This window comes from Ambystoma mexicanum, chromosome 5q (genome assembly GCF_040938575.1).
Source record: "Ambystoma mexicanum isolate Mex_15411 chromosome 5q, UKY_AmexF1_1, whole genome shotgun sequence".
In the NCBI taxonomy this organism is placed as follows: Eukaryota; Metazoa; Chordata; class Amphibia; order Caudata; family Ambystomatidae; genus Ambystoma; species Ambystoma mexicanum.
The window spans coordinates 98628124-98643722 of NC_090933.1; positions in this window are offsets into that span (position 1 = coordinate 98628124).

The window sequence follows — 15599 nt, forward strand, 5'->3', positions numbered from 1 at the left end:
CATATATATTTAATTTACATATACATATTGCATCTATATATTCATAATTTTAAAATATATCCTTTATAATAAAAATATAAATTAAAAATGTACATGCCTGTGCATCCTTGTCTCGGCCCCCATTACCTCTGTATTACTCATCCTTGCCCCTGCATCCCTCAACCTCATCACAGTCCCTCATCATTACCCATGCAACCCTCTGTCTTGTTTAGCTTTGATTCCCAGCCCTTCTTCCTTCCCACTCTCCTCACCTGTCTCGTAGTTCTCCAAATCCTCAGGGCTGAGATGGCGATGTGTGTAATAAGCCCTCTTCTCCTTAGATGAAGTTTGCCTGCCACGAGAGGAAGCCACAGTGAATGCTTTGATACAAGCAGTCCTGAGGCTCCTCTCCCGTGGTCAGGCGCTAAGGGAAAAAGCCTTGACAGCAGATAAAACCCTTTGACACGCAGGAGATTTCCAGGAGATTAGATGCCAGGTAACCGCCGACAATGCTGGTAGGAGGAATACCACGGGTAGGAGAAAGGAGGTCTTGTAGCAAGCTCTTCGTAGTGGGAGACTGAGGCACGGAGATATCAGATACCGTGAGGAGCGGCAGCAAAGAAACCCAAGGCGGAGGAGAGAGCAGGGAGAGACACTCGCCTCGGAGTAGCCAAGCGAGCAGAATAGCAGCCGGAGCCAAAGTAAGGTAAGGAGCGTGAGCTAGAGAAAAAAGGAAAGGGAAGCGGATCGCAAGAGGCGCGAACCGAAAGGAAGCAGAGCGGCTCAGTGTAAGCTGTGAAAGCAGAAAACTAGCGTTTCACCCAAAAGTAGCACAAGCCGAAAATTCGGGGTTGCAACGCGGCAGTCATTGGGAGAAGAGTGAATTAGTACCTCCCAGCGACCGCCATCTTGGGCGACCACTAGACCGTCACAGCAGGTATTAAAACGACGTGCTGGAACTACTGGTATAGTCGCTTGCGTTGGAGCTGCCAACGCGGAAGCAACCGCTATTTGGCTTGGCGGATTACACTATGCCCCCTTCCAGTGCGAAGCACCCTAGGCTTACTAGGGAACAGTCAATGAAATCAACACAACAACCGAGGAGCATGTACGTGGCACGCGGGCTCCCATGAGTCCTCCGACTCAGGGTAGCCCTTCCATGAGACCAGGTATTCCAAACATTCCTTGTAGTATCTGGAATCACGGATGGCTGAGACCTCGTATTCATCTTTGCCACTGGAACGTGCAAAGGTCTGACGGGGAACTGATCTCTGGTAAGAGTCTGGGACAAAAGGTTTAAGAAGAGAAGAGTGAAAAACTGGATGTATACGACTAAGAGTGGAGGGTAGCTTTAACCTATAGGAGACAGGGTTGATCCTAGATAGAATAGAAAAAGGTCCCAAAAAGCGAGGTGAAAGTTTAGAAGGGTGAACCCATCTAGGTAAGAACTTAGTGGAGAGCCACACTCTGTCCCCTTTTTCCCTATTTGGACAGTCCTTCCGATGTTTATTGGCCTGTTCTTTGTTACGTCTCCTACTTGTCTCCAGGCAGTGTTTGGCAGAGATGTGAGCTTCTGCAATGGACTGGAGTACAGCTCCAGCAGTGGGAGAGTTAGTGGGAATGGGAATAATAGGAAGAAAAGATCGAGGATGTACTCCATAAGTGCAAAAGAATGTGGTAAGACCGATAGCTGAGTGGTTTGAGTTGTTGTATGTGAATTCAGCTGTTGGCAGCAATGAAACCCAGTTATCTTGGTATTTGTTGCTGTAGCACCGCAGATACTGCTCCAGGGTTACATTTAGCCATTCCGTCTGGCCATTGGACTGAGGCTGGAACCCAGAAGAAAGAGCTCTTTTGACACCAAGTCGAGAGCAGAGAGCTTTCCAGAAATTTGAGATGTACTGGCTGCCTCGGTCTGAAATAATTTTGTCCGGAAGGCCATGTAGTCGAAAGATATCTTGTGCGAAAGTCTCCGCCATTTTGGTGGCCGTGGGTAAACCCGGTAGTGGAGAAAATGCGCTTATTTGGTTAAAGTGTCTATCATCACCATAATGCACGTACAGGAATTAGACACTGGTAGGTCAACTATGAAGTCCGTGGAGATGAGTTCCCAAGGGCGGGTAGGCATCTCTGGTTGGGTTAATAATCCTAGGGGTTTACCAGATGGGTATTTTGCTCTGGCACAAATCGGGCAGGCTTTGAGATAATCCTTGACGTCTTCTTTCAGCTCAGGCCAATAAAACGTTCTAGCAACTAGTTCTGTGGTGTTGTCTAGTCCTCTATGACCGGCTATTGGTGGATCGTGACACCAACTAATGATCTTTCTCCGCCAAGGACCGGCAGGAATGTACATTCGGTGGCCGTAAAACACCAGACCGTCCCTCTCGGTATAGTTCTTTCCTCTTTGACATAGAAGTTCAGGCATCTTGGACGTTAAGGCTGTCTTGACTTCTTGAAAGAAGGCATTAACGAGTCCCAGGATCTTGTTCCTTTGAACATGTGTTCCCGAGGAAGAGAGGTACCATCGCCAGGAGTATCCTTCCGAGACAATGCATCAGCTACCTTGTTGTAAGTTTTGGCTAGTTAGGTGATTTGGCATTTCATACTGGGCAAAGAAGTAGGCCCATTGCGCTTGCCTTGAGTAAACACACTCCAGGTTTTGTAAGACTCTCAGATTCTTGTGGTCTGTTCTGATGAGAAAAGGATGTCGGGATCCAATGAGTAAATGTCGCCAATCCTCACAAGCCTGTTTTATAGCAAGCAGTTCTTTTTCAAGAACTGAATAGTTCAGTTGGCTGGAAGACAGGGTCTTTGAGAGGTCAGCTATGGGATGTTCAACACCCTCGTACAATTGTAGAAGGACCGCCCCTATGGCCATAGCTGATGCGTCCGTTTCTAAAATAAACTGCCGATTCTGATCGGGATGACGAAGAATGGGGGCAGAACAAAAGAGCCTCTTTAACTCACCAAAACTCAGCTCTGCCTCTGGTGACCATTCGAAGTAGCCGGTGTTCTTCTTTAGTGACCATGTGATGGGAAGAACAATGTCAGAGAAGTTGGGAATTAATCTCCTGTAGAAATTTAACAGTCCGAGGAATCTTTGAACTTCCTTGATGCTGCCAAGAGAGGACCAGCTGAGTATAGCTGTGACTTTGCCGGGATCCATGGAGATTCCGTCTCCTGAGAGAATACATCTTAGGTAGGGAACAGAGGAGACTGCAAAGACACATTTTGCGGGTTTGACCAAAAGTTGATACAGTTGAAGGCGCTCCAGGACCTGTTTGACATGAAGTATATGTGCTTCCAGATCGGATGAATAGATTAAAATATTATCCAGGTAAATGATGACTGTTACCAATAATAGATCCAAAAATATCCGGTCCATAAACCGCTGGAAAATTGCCGGCGCATTCACCAAACCGAACCGCATTACCTTATATTCGTACAATCCGAACGGGGTGCGGAATGCTGTCTTCCACTCATCCCCTTTGGCAATGCGAAGCAAATGATATGCATTCCGGAGGTCGAGCTTGGTAAATATGCGTGCCCCTTGGCCGGCCTCAATAATCTCTGATATTAGCGGCATGTGGTAGCGGTCACGAATAGTAACCTTATTTAGGCCCCTGTAGTCTATGCACGGCCGAAGTTCGGTGGAGTCTCTCTTCTTGATGAAAAACAGAGGCTCCGGCAGGAGACTTTGAGGGCTGTATGAGGCCATTTTGCAGATTGGCATCCAGATAGTCCCTTAGGACTTGTCTCTCCGTTTGGGTTAAGGAAAACATTCTGCCAAAGGGAACCAGGGCATTAGGTTCCAGATCCAAAGTACAATCTTCCGGCCTGTGTGGAGGTAACATAGCAGGCTTTATTTCCTTGAATACGTCTTGATATGGTATACAATATTGAGGTAAGGCATGTACTCCCACATGATCACTTGTTAATACAGTCATGGTTTGGTGGTCAGTCTTGTTGGTTGCTGGGAAGCAGTGTAGTCTACAAAAGGAGGAACAAAAAACTCAACTGATTGCTGGTCCAGTTTATCTGAGGATTGTGTTTTCTGAGCCAGGTTATTCCTAGTATAATAGGAAAGTGAGCAGCTCGTATTATGTCGAATTTAAGAACCTCTGAATGTTGAAAGATGGTTACCCGAAGTTCTTCTATGGTATGGGTTATGGGTCCCGAAGAGAGGGGAGAACTGTCCACTCCTTCTACCTTCTGGTCTTCCTTGCGGACTAACTTGTGAAGTCCCACCTTTTCTGCCCATAGAGTGTCCACAAAGTTCCCGGCAGCCCCACAATCCAGGAGGACTAGGGTTTCTACAGATCTTCAATGGATGTTAATGTGTACTGGAATGACCATCAATCTGGAATCCTCCTGGGTGTTGTGAGCGGTAATCGAGAGAGAAACATAGGGACTGAGTGAGTTGCAGGTAGCCCCTCGGAACCAGGTCCCTACTGGCGCCGAGGGAGGTTGTTTCCCTGTCGTCTGGTCGGAACTTCAGAGCAATCCTTAAGAAGGTGCTGGTCTGAACCAGAATATGCACAAAGTCCCTTTTCCTTTCTCTGCCTTCTTTCGGCAGACGAAAGAGGGCCCCTGGTAGCTCCAATCTGCATGGGTTCTTTGTGAGAGTGGGAGGAGCAGGGTAAGGACGACGTAGAGGCCAAAGATTCGGGAAGATTTGCTGCAGTACGGTGTCTGCGACATTCCGCTCGGCGTTCCTGAAGTCGATACTCAATCTGTAATACAGACGATAGTAAGTCTGTAAAGGACGGTGGTCGAGAGGACCTGGCGAGTTCGTCTTTGATCTCTTTTAAGCCTCTTTGGAAAATGGCATACTGGGCTTGTTCAGGCCAACCCACCCCTGCAGCCAAGGTTTTGAAATGAGAAATATAGGTCAAAACATCTGAGGATTCTTGTCGTACATCCAACAAGTCCTCGCAGGCTGTAAAACTAATTTCCGGTCTCTCGAAGGTCTGTTTTAACAGAGTCTGGAAACTGGCAAAATCATGTAATATAGGATTGGCACTGGTTACCAATGGGGTGGCCTATGTAAGCGCATTGCCACTCATGTTTGAGATCAAAAATCCAACTCTGGATTGGTCTGTAGCGAAGGAGCGAGGTCTGAAGGTAAAATAGACCAAGCAGGCTTCCGAGAATTATTTTACCTTCTTTGGAGAACCATGAAACTTTCCAGAGGGAAGGCGACATGGCTGGAAGTTCAACAGGTGGAGGTTCGCTTGCGGTGGTTAATTGTTTTAATACTGCGTTCTCTGCCTTCACCGTCTGTAGTTCTTGTGACATACCCTGAACTGCCTTCCAAAGTTCCTGGATCTGTTCCTCCGCAGACATTATGTCTTTTTTGGCGTTGCAATCTGTCTTGTTTAGCCTTGAATCCTAGCCCTTCTTCCTCCCCACTCTCCTCACCTGTCTCGTAGTTCTCCAAATCCTCGGGGCTGAGATGGCGACGTTTGTAATAATCCCTCTTCTCCTTAGATGAAGTTTGCCTGCCAGGAGAGGAAGCCACAGTGAATGCTTTGATACAAGCAGTCCTGAGGCTCCTCTCCCGTGGTCAGGCGGTAAGGGAAAAAGCCTCGACGGCATAAAAAACCCTTTGACACGCAGGAGATTTCCAGGAGATTAGATGCCAGGTAACCGCCGACAATGCTGGTAGGAGGAATACCACGGGTAGGAGAAAGGAGGTCTTGTAGCAAGCTCTTCGTAGTGGGAGACTGAGGCACGGAGATATCAGATACCGTGAGGAGCGGCAACAAAGAAACCCAAGGCGGAGGAGAGAGCAGGGAGAGAGACTCGCCTCGGAGTAGCCAAGCGAGTAGAATAGCAGCCGGAGCCAAAGTAAGGTAAGGAGCGGGAGCTAGAGAAAAAAGGAAAGGAAAGGGAAGCGGATCGCAAGAGGTGCGAACCGAAAGGTAGCAGAGCGGCTCAGTGTAAGCCGTGAAAGCAGAAAACTAGCGTTTCACCGAAAAGTAGCACAAGCCGAAAATTTGGGGTTGCAACGTGGCGGTCGTTGGGAGAGAAGTGAATTAGTACCTCCCAGCGACCGCCATCTTGGGCGACCACTAGACCGTCTTAGCACGTATGAAAACAACATGCTGGAACTACTGGTATAGTCGCTTGCGTCGGAGCCGCCAACGCGGAAGCAACTGCCATTCTCGTCATGTCCCTTGTTACCCCTGCTTCTCTCAACCTTGTCCTAGTTTCTCATCATGTCAGGATGCCTGAACACCATCACAGTCCCTCATTATCCCCACATCCCTCATCCTGGTCAAAGTCCCTTGTTACACTCATAAACCTCATCCTCATCATGCTCACTGCATTACCCTTCCAATATTCATCCTCCTCATGGTCCCTGATTATTCCTGCAGCCCTCATCCTCTTCATGATCCCTCACACAACTCCAATTCTTGCTACATCCCACTCTATCCTCACTTCCTCATCTTCGTCACGGTGTAAATAATTGAATTTAAAAATATAGTAAAGTCAATTTATATACAGCCGTTACATGAGTAGTATAGCTGTGTGTCAATACGCTGGATTTGAAACCGACATGACGCAGAGCAATATAGGTTCGAATCCCGGGCCCCCCATTAGAAACCTCTAAAGGCGTTATAAAAAAAATAATTATAAACATCAAACATTACGAGCAAAGCACTGCAGAGATTTTAATGAACTGTACTTCATTTTCACGGCGTACATTCTTGAAAATTCTTGTTGCATCCAGTCCAACATCGAGTTTGCTTTCCAATACTAGTGAACGTTAAATATTCGACAGATCTTCCTCCTTGGAATATCGAAGTGAACCCTATGCATGAGTGACAGTTCCTCGGATGAGGCGCGCGGAAGCATCGAAGCAGGAGGTTCATTCCTATTGATTAGTCAGTGCTTGCATCCAGCTGCTCGAGGTGATCAATGATAGCCAGGATTTCAGCAACTCCCGCGAGACCACATTATCCACTCTGCTGGATTAGACCCAGAACACACCTGCGAAGGGAAAGGTTTTAAAGGGATGTGTTTAAATGGTGTTGTTTAAAATAGCACAGCACGGGGGAATATGCGCGTGTTAATCTTATGGAAGTAAAGTATTGTGAGCTTTAATAGCCATAAAGTGGGCCAGTGACTGCTTGCTGCAGAAACATGCAGGCACATATTTTTTGGTGATTCTCGGGTTGATAAATGAACATGCATTTTACAAAATCAGAGTTATGGGAGTCTTAAAATGGCACACAGTGTGACAGTGCTGACATTTTCTTGATGACATCTCGAAGAGCGCCGAAATGGCCTTATGGCAATTTGGCAGCGCTATATAATTTGCCTTAAGTAATCGACCCCAGAGAGAATAACCCCCGAAGGTGACTGAATGACTCTGCAGTTTTTCCAAGGCCTGGCCTTTGTAAACTTTCCACCTCTGGCACTGTTGAGATGCCATAAGGTGCATTGACTCACGGCCTGCCTTGGGGTAAGTGTGCACAGCTCTGACCTCATCCCCCGCCGCCTCCTTTAAGTTCACGTTATTTATTTATTTACCGAGCCTTTTTTTGGCTGGTAATCCGTCCCGAAGCCTCCCCTGACCGATCCATACACCCACTCCCACCTTTCCCGCCCCAGAGAGCAGATTGGGTCTTGAACCCGCCTGAAACACCTAGCGAGGGCCTAAGCCCCTCAGCTGCAGCTTTACCGGCACTCTAGACCTGCATTGGGGTAAGCGTGCATAGCTCTGACCGCATCCCCCGCCGCCTCCCTAAATTCACGTTATTTATTTATTTACCAAGAGTTTTTCGGCTGGTAATCCGTCCCAAAGCCTCCCCTGCCCGCTCTATCCACTCTCCTGCCACCATCACCGCCCCACAGAGCAGATTGGGCCTTGAGCCCGCCTGAAACACCTAGCGAGGGTCTAGGCCCCTCATCTGCAGCTTCCGCGGCACTCTAGACCTGCCTTGGGGTAAGTGTGCATAGCTCTGACCTCAGCCCTGCCGCATCCTTTAAATTCACATTATTTATTTACTGAGCCTTTTTCGGCTGGTAATCCGTCCCGAAGCCTCCCCTGCCCGCTCTATCCACTCTCCTGCCACCTTTCCCTCCCCAGAGAGCAGATTGGGCCTTGAGCCCGCCTGAAACACCTAGCGAGGGTCTAGGCCCCTCAGCTGCAACTTTCCTGGCACTCCAGACATGCCTTGGGGTAAGTGTGCATAGTTATGACTGTGTCCCCCGTCGCCTCCTTCAAGTTCACTTTATTTATTTATTTGTTTGTTTCCTGGGCTTTTTTTGGCTGGTAGTCCGTCCCGAAGGCTCCCCTGCCCACTCCATCCACTATCCCGCCCTATCCCCGTCCAGAGCATCTGCCCCTCAGGACCCCTTTGCCCCCGAATCCGTCCTAAAATAAATATTTGAACCCCCCCCCACTGCCCGCGTGCAGCCCGCTCCCTCCAGGTTCTCTGTGTTGTTCCATTCTCCCTTTCCACCCTCCCCTCAGCCCTCCCACCTCCCCTGATTGGTCAATACTCAGGTCATAAGTGACCCTCCGAGGGCAGCCCCCTGCCTGCCAGCCCCTACGGCTAAGGGCCCCAAGGCAAAGGGCGGCTACAACAGAGGCGGCTCCAGAAAGTGTCAGCAGGTGTCCGCAGGGGAAGCCATCGAAGCCAGCGACCAGCCGTCAACCAGCAGCAAACCCAAAAGTAAGTGTGCCATGGGCAGGGAGTAGAGCTACTCCGGAAAACCCTGCCACTCAGCATTACCTTACCTCAGACCTATGAATGTTAGCAATGCCGCACTTCGTTAGAACTGTGAGCATTATCCTATGCCAGACACAGACGGGACTGTGAATGTTAGACATGACACACTTAGTTGGAATTGTGAACATTAGCCTGCCCAGACCCATACTAGATTGTGAATGTTAGCAATACCGCACTTAGTTAGAATTGTGAACACTAGCCTGCGCCAGACCCTGGCAGGATTGTGAGCGTTAGCCTGAGTCGCTTCTAGATAGAAATGCAAATGTTGGCCTGTCCCACACTTGGGTGGAGCTGTGAACATTAGCCTAAATCACATCTGGATAGAAATACGAATGTAAATGCTAACATGCCCACACGTGTAGCATTGTGTACCCTGCTTTCCTGTTCCCCATGATGTTGCTATATATCCGTATACCCCTCCTGTCGCTGTAAGCCAGCCACCTGTCTCTGTGTCCTTGTGTCGCTGTGTTCCCTGCCATCCTGTTGACGTGCCTGGTCTCGGGCTCTTTAAAGATAACCATCATATCACATCACTACACTTACTCTCTACTATACACCATCATTCAACTAGAACACAGCTATACCCCTGACAAATTCGGCCTAGCTGTTTGCATACAAATACGACCCCATGAACACCTCATCAGCCTAATAAAACGCAGCTAGCCGAGCACATTCCGGCCTAGTTGCTCCCATCAGCCCTAACGCAGCCAGAGCCCAGTCTAGGTGTTCACCCACCAGACTGCACACAACCAACATATATCTACAGCACCACACCTAATGCTAGGATGCAGCTACCACCCGGCAATTACATCAGCTGCACACATATCTGGTGCACCCACACACCCTATGACACTATCTCTCTCTCTACTTACAAGAATTACGGCTTCCGAGGGCGTTCAACCTACCAGCGCTTTGAGATCATAACAATGATATATAGAGGGCTTTATAAATGTCAAGTAATATAACATAACATTTGATTTGAAGTAGCCCCAAATTGGTGCCAGCAAGCGTTCCCACAATCGTTCCCACTGGCAGTGCTTAAGTCATGGCTCTGCTCTCAGAGTATCAGTGATAGACTTGACTGGTCATTGCTGGTCACGCGGTACACCTCTACGCGCAAGGGCTTCTGTTACAAAGTAAGAATAGTGGATTAAATAAAAAACAGAGCCTCTGAAGCGTAATGCAGTTCTGAAATGGACTGCTTTACAGGCATCACATGATGCTATTTTTCAGGGATATTTTCACCCACTTCGTATTTGTTTTTCTTTCTTTCCTCCTTCCTTTCTTTTTCAACTTCTCTTTTTCATCCTTCTTTATTTAATTTCCTCCTAATTACCCGTATTGTCCCTTTTTCCCTCCCTCACTTCGTCCCTCCCTCCCTTCCTTCTGTTCTCGAGGAGAGGAAATTGCTGACGGGCCCATAGGCCAGCGCTCACCCTCTAGAACTTGTGAGACAAGATAGCTGCACCATGTGAGGACAGGGGGTGCAGGATTCACTTACTCCAACACGACTCAATAATGAGGACTCAGTAAGATGGCAAAGGGAAGTCCGTTTAATGACAAGTACATCAAACAGAGAAACAAAATGGGAATCAGCAGCATTGCGATCACCTGTCTCGCTCCGACTTCCTCGAACTTCAGTAGAACAGCAATTCTTATAGGCAATATTCATCATCATTGACGTCTAACTCTACAAAACTCGTCATGCAATATAATTGGTTAGGAAAGGTAACTTAAGTATAAGTGCTATATCTATATATGATAATAGAGCATGTGGATTGGATAATTCTTATCGGGTGGGCGTCTATGCCCATCCCACTACATCACACGCGACTGACATCACTATAAGTACGACGTCTCATTGGTTCTACGATATATAGGACCCCAGATAACTTGGTCCATTGTGATTGGGCAGGTTACACCCCTAGACATAAATCCCCATTTTAATTAGCAGCATGCAGAGTGGACACCCAGGTGCCTGGTGTCCCAAGTTTCACCCTGCCTCCCTTCCATCAATCAGTATTTTAGGGCTATGTGTCAGTTAGTTGGCTGGGTATGGCCTCGGAGCTGTAGCCTCTTATCAGGAAAGGTTATAGCATCCTCGGGTTCTGGATGACATCAGGCGATGGTACCTCTTCGCGCCTGGCTGGTCACGTTTATTCACCATGGATCTGCTTCAGTTTCCAGCTTTTATTGTGTTCAATTCTGCTTCGGCCCAGCCACCTGCCTGGGCCTCTCTTATCTTGACCTTCACGGGCAAGCTGGTATGCTCCGAAGTTTGTTTCTTGCGAGTTGACGCTCTCCTCCCCTTCTCTGGGTGACCTCGATTTCCCAGGCATGAGCCGCTCTCTGTTGAGTTTCGATTCCGCTCTTCCTCTCTGTTCTGGCTGGGTTGTGAAACTGGGCCTGTTAGGCCTCGGGCAGCCTGGGCACATTTCTGCTTTTACAAAAATGGAGTCGCACTTGTATCATGTACTTCTTGAGGTAGATATATATTTGGGGCATGCCACTTTCCATTATTCTACTAAGCATAGCAAGCAGTATCGTTTTCTTTAGCTTCTTGTGTTCCAAGCCTATTTGCACGAGTCTGCTCAGGCACTTATGTCATTTCTACTGGCCTTCCATTAAGGCTATTGGGGTCTCTTCGTGGACCGTGTGTAGGTACTCCTCATTTCGTATCAGCGGCTGGTATGGCTGTCTGATAGGGTACCATGGTGCCCAGGGTTGTCTGGTTATGGGCGCTTCAACTGGTACGGATCTTCTAATGTACACTGGGCAGAGTCCCAGTGCGGCTCTCTGTTGGTTCATTTGCTCTTCATACGTCACGTACCATGGTGAGTGGCTTCCTGGTAGCTGGGAATGAGGGGCTGGGGTGCAGGTCATGTCTGGGATTTCCTTTACACTCCCCCCTCTGGTCGGTTCATCGACCACTTCTGCTTCATTTTTCATCTCTATTTCCTTTGATTCTTCAGTATTTTGTTCATCGTCTTCAGGGTTAGTACATGATGGTGTGAACATGTGTGTCTTTGCAGTTCATATTTTTATCACTCCCTTCAGACTCCCTGCTGTGTTCACATGTTCGTCTTTGTTCCATGTCATTAGCTGACATTGTCCATTTGGACTGCAGTAGATCCATTTTCCTTCATACCTTTTTCGTTTCTTAGGATATGTGAACTTTGTTCCCTCTGGCACAAATGTTCTGGCTTTCACAAAGTCTCTTATTTCTTCATCAGTCAGGTCTCTGGGCTTCCATCCTGGTTCAACATTGACCATTATTTTCATCCCTATGGCTTTCTTAGCAGTTTTCTGGCAATGTGTAATGATTATCTTGATAACACAGAATCCTAGCAATACCATTGCTAGTAGAGCTCCCAGAAACTTGAATATATCTGCCATCCATTGTGGGACCCACGAGAATAGGTCTCCAAACCAGCTGTCATCATCCACTTCATCACTTTCATCGATCATCTGGGTTTTCAGGCTTGTCAACATGCTTATGGCCTCTGTTAGGGTTCCGTACTCTTCATCGTGTGATGGTACAAATGTGCAACATGATTCTCCGATTTTTGCACAAACACCTCCATCCATTGCAGTGGTCATGTCAAGCAAATATCTGTTTTGGAGGATCATTAGTCTGATTGCTCTCAGCTCTTCTTTGATCGCGTTAAATCCTTTATAAGTGGTATTGATGGTCTGCAATAACTCCCATCTGGTTATCTGCAACCATTTAGCATTTACTCCAATTTGGATGTGTGGCAAGAGCAACGTGGTGAACACTGTTGAGGTGAGGCTGAACAGCCTGTGTTTGTATGGGATTGCATGGAATGCCTCTTCTGATTTGGGAGAAAAGTAATTTTCTCTCTTCATCCTGGATACCAGTTCCGCAGATCTCCTTCTCCTTAGATGAGCATCTGCTTTCGGGAAACTGTCCAAATTCAGGTCATTCTTAGGGATCACTAGCGCGGGAACATGGACGTTAACCAGTGTGCATATGCCTCCCCAGTTTTTCGGCAGTCTTATGTACGCTTTGGATCCACACGCCCAATAATGATCCATGATTACTGCGGTTCCGTGTACCATTCCTCGAAGACTCTTCCACAGTTCTGATTCTCTCTCATCTTCCTTGTGCCGTTATTTCTGAAACATAGCTTTGGGTTTTCTAGTGGCACTATCTGTAAGGGTCCCCCTCTGTCTTCGACCCATGTAAGTAGTTTTGCAAGCTTCGGCCATAATGGGTTGCATCCATTCCGTACTATGTTGATGGTGGGCTCGTAATGACCAGTGGCCATCCAGACTCTGCAGATCACTACCCCCTTCTCCCATCCGTCTGGTGAAAGCACTGTCCCCTAAATCTGCATCTAGCCCCTGTTCTTCCAACTTCGGGCTTCTTCTGGAGTTTTCCCTCAGATATTTAGCTTCTGATTCACTTCCCATCTAATTCCTGCCCCTTTTACTCCAGGGTTCTCGTACCTGATTACATGATTCTTCATATGGGCTCCATTTCTTGTCTTTATGTCTTGAACATAATCATCCCCGTCGGGGTCAGTTGCTTCAGTTGCCCATTTCAGGGAGGCATCGCTGCCCATGAACTGGCCTCTGGTCTTGCACATTGCTACGTGCGACATACAGTGTGCTGTCTGGACATCCATTTCTACAGCCACAAAGATCTTGGATTTTCCCACACTGTATGGTAGGAGTGCACAGACGAAGCATTCTCCTTCTGACTGTCTTCATCCTACTTCCTTCATGTGCTGGTACCATATGTTGTTTCCAAGATGGGCTGTGCTGTCCAGGTAATCGTTAAGTTCATTGTTATCTTCGTGAGGGCTTCTCTTGATCCTTAGCGTCCTTCTGTAGTTTGCTATGACTACATCTCTAAATGCGTCTGTGCTGTTTTTCCCCTTTGGGTATCTTGGTGGAGCAGGCTGCCTCGACTGCATTGCTGCGGTAGGAGACGGTTTTGTGCTTCCTTTCCTTTCCTTTTGTAGTCTGTCATAAACTTCCCCCAACCACCATTTGTTCGCCAATCTCCCACCGCGTGGCTGTGTTGTAGGTTTGTAGGTCTGCGGCTTGTTCCTTGCATTGGAGTAGGCGTGCTTATTGTTATAGTTTCTATAGTCCTGTTTTTCAGCTCCTCGTGCAGCTTCTTTGCTTGGACTATGAATGGGAACAAATAATCGATTAGCATTTTTGTCTTCTCTGCGAGTTGTTTCGTGGCCACTTCTGTTCTTTTGAGGGATTTTATTATTCCCTCCGTCTTTGGTGTTTCACTTGGCTTTTCTTGGTCATTTCCACTATTCTCTGGGATTGAATGTGCGGCAGGCAGTCTCCCTTTCTCCGCTGCCTTCGTTGGAGGCCTTGTAGCCACTGACACTTGCCCTTGTTTGTGTGCATTCTGTGTGTGGGTGCGTGCCGTGGTCAGTGCTACATTATCATTTTTTCCATGCTGACCCTGTTGCCAGCTTTTCTCTCCAGTCATCACCTCAAATGTGTCTAAATCATTGCTCATTAGTTTAGTTTAGTTTAGTTTATTATTTGATAATGCGCTCCAAACCCAGGGGTAGCCGGGCGCAGCAGACACAAGTACACTTAAGCTTAGATTACATACAGAGGATACATACAGAAGATGCATTACATGTGTTATTTCCATATTTACAATACAAATATACAAGAGATACCAGATGTGGGTACCTCACATCACAAGGGGCAATGACATTTGAATTCAGTTTGTTATATTTTTCATCAGGTTTTCTTGGGACTGGAATGACTATATAGGGTCTGGGTGCTTTCGTAGGACCCAGGCGTTCATTATCCAGTGGGCGTATTGATAGTGGGACACTTGGTGTACCAATAAAGAAAGCAGTTCTGATTGTTAATGACAGAAAGACAATAAGAATCACTGTACATATGCACATTATCGTTCGGAACGACACTTTGAAGCATTTTCTTCCAGGGATGTGGGGGCGCCCTTCCGTTGGGGGTAAAACTATGTTACTGTTTCGGGCCCCCATTTCGTCCGTGTCCATAGTCAATTATTTATTCTTTTCTTGTTCTGATCTCACAGTTCAAAAGTTTATTATTACTAAAGTGTCAAGTGCTTTTCAAATGTCCCCCTCTTGCGGGTGATGATGATAGTCTCTGGGTATGCAGCACGGTTCTGTTTGCTAGACTATGGAAAAAGGTTAGGCTAGCAACGTTGGTACATCATATTCATTTAAGCGTATCTATAGTAGGCGAGGTCCCAGTGAACCCCTCGAATTTGCCTTGGTCCTGAGGACATGCTGGAACTTGCTCAATGCGAAAAGGATGAAAAGATGGAACTGCTAAAAATCACACAAAATAAAATGTTGTAAAAATAAAACAAAATAAAAATAGAAGTGAACATATGAAAAAATAGGAAAAGAATGCGAAAAATGAAGAAAAAGAAAAATAAGATGGTGAAATTCTTGTGTCTGCTCCTTTCGCTCGGTCTCTCGGCGGCAAGTTGAAGAACAATGTCTCTCTCCTCGATCTGCTCCACGGCGGAAGGGTGACGAAAAGGATAATAAGAAAAATAGAAGAAAAAATTAAAATGAACTAGGAACAAGATGTCGTAATCCTTGTTTCTGCCCTTCTCAATCTGTCCTCGGCAGAAAGTCTTATTGTGGATCTCCTCCTTCTAAGGCTCTTCTCAGCAGTGGATGACCATAATTACTTCTCAGTTGTGCTATGATGGCTCTCAGGAGCCTGTTTAATTGCGCGTTCTTTGCTGGGTCTTTGAGAAATGCGGGTACGTCAACATTGTTTGGTCTACCCACTAGTCCTGGAAAGTTCTCGATGAGGTGAAAGAAGACATGGTATGCATATCTGCTGTCTTCTGGTGACAACGACATTCAT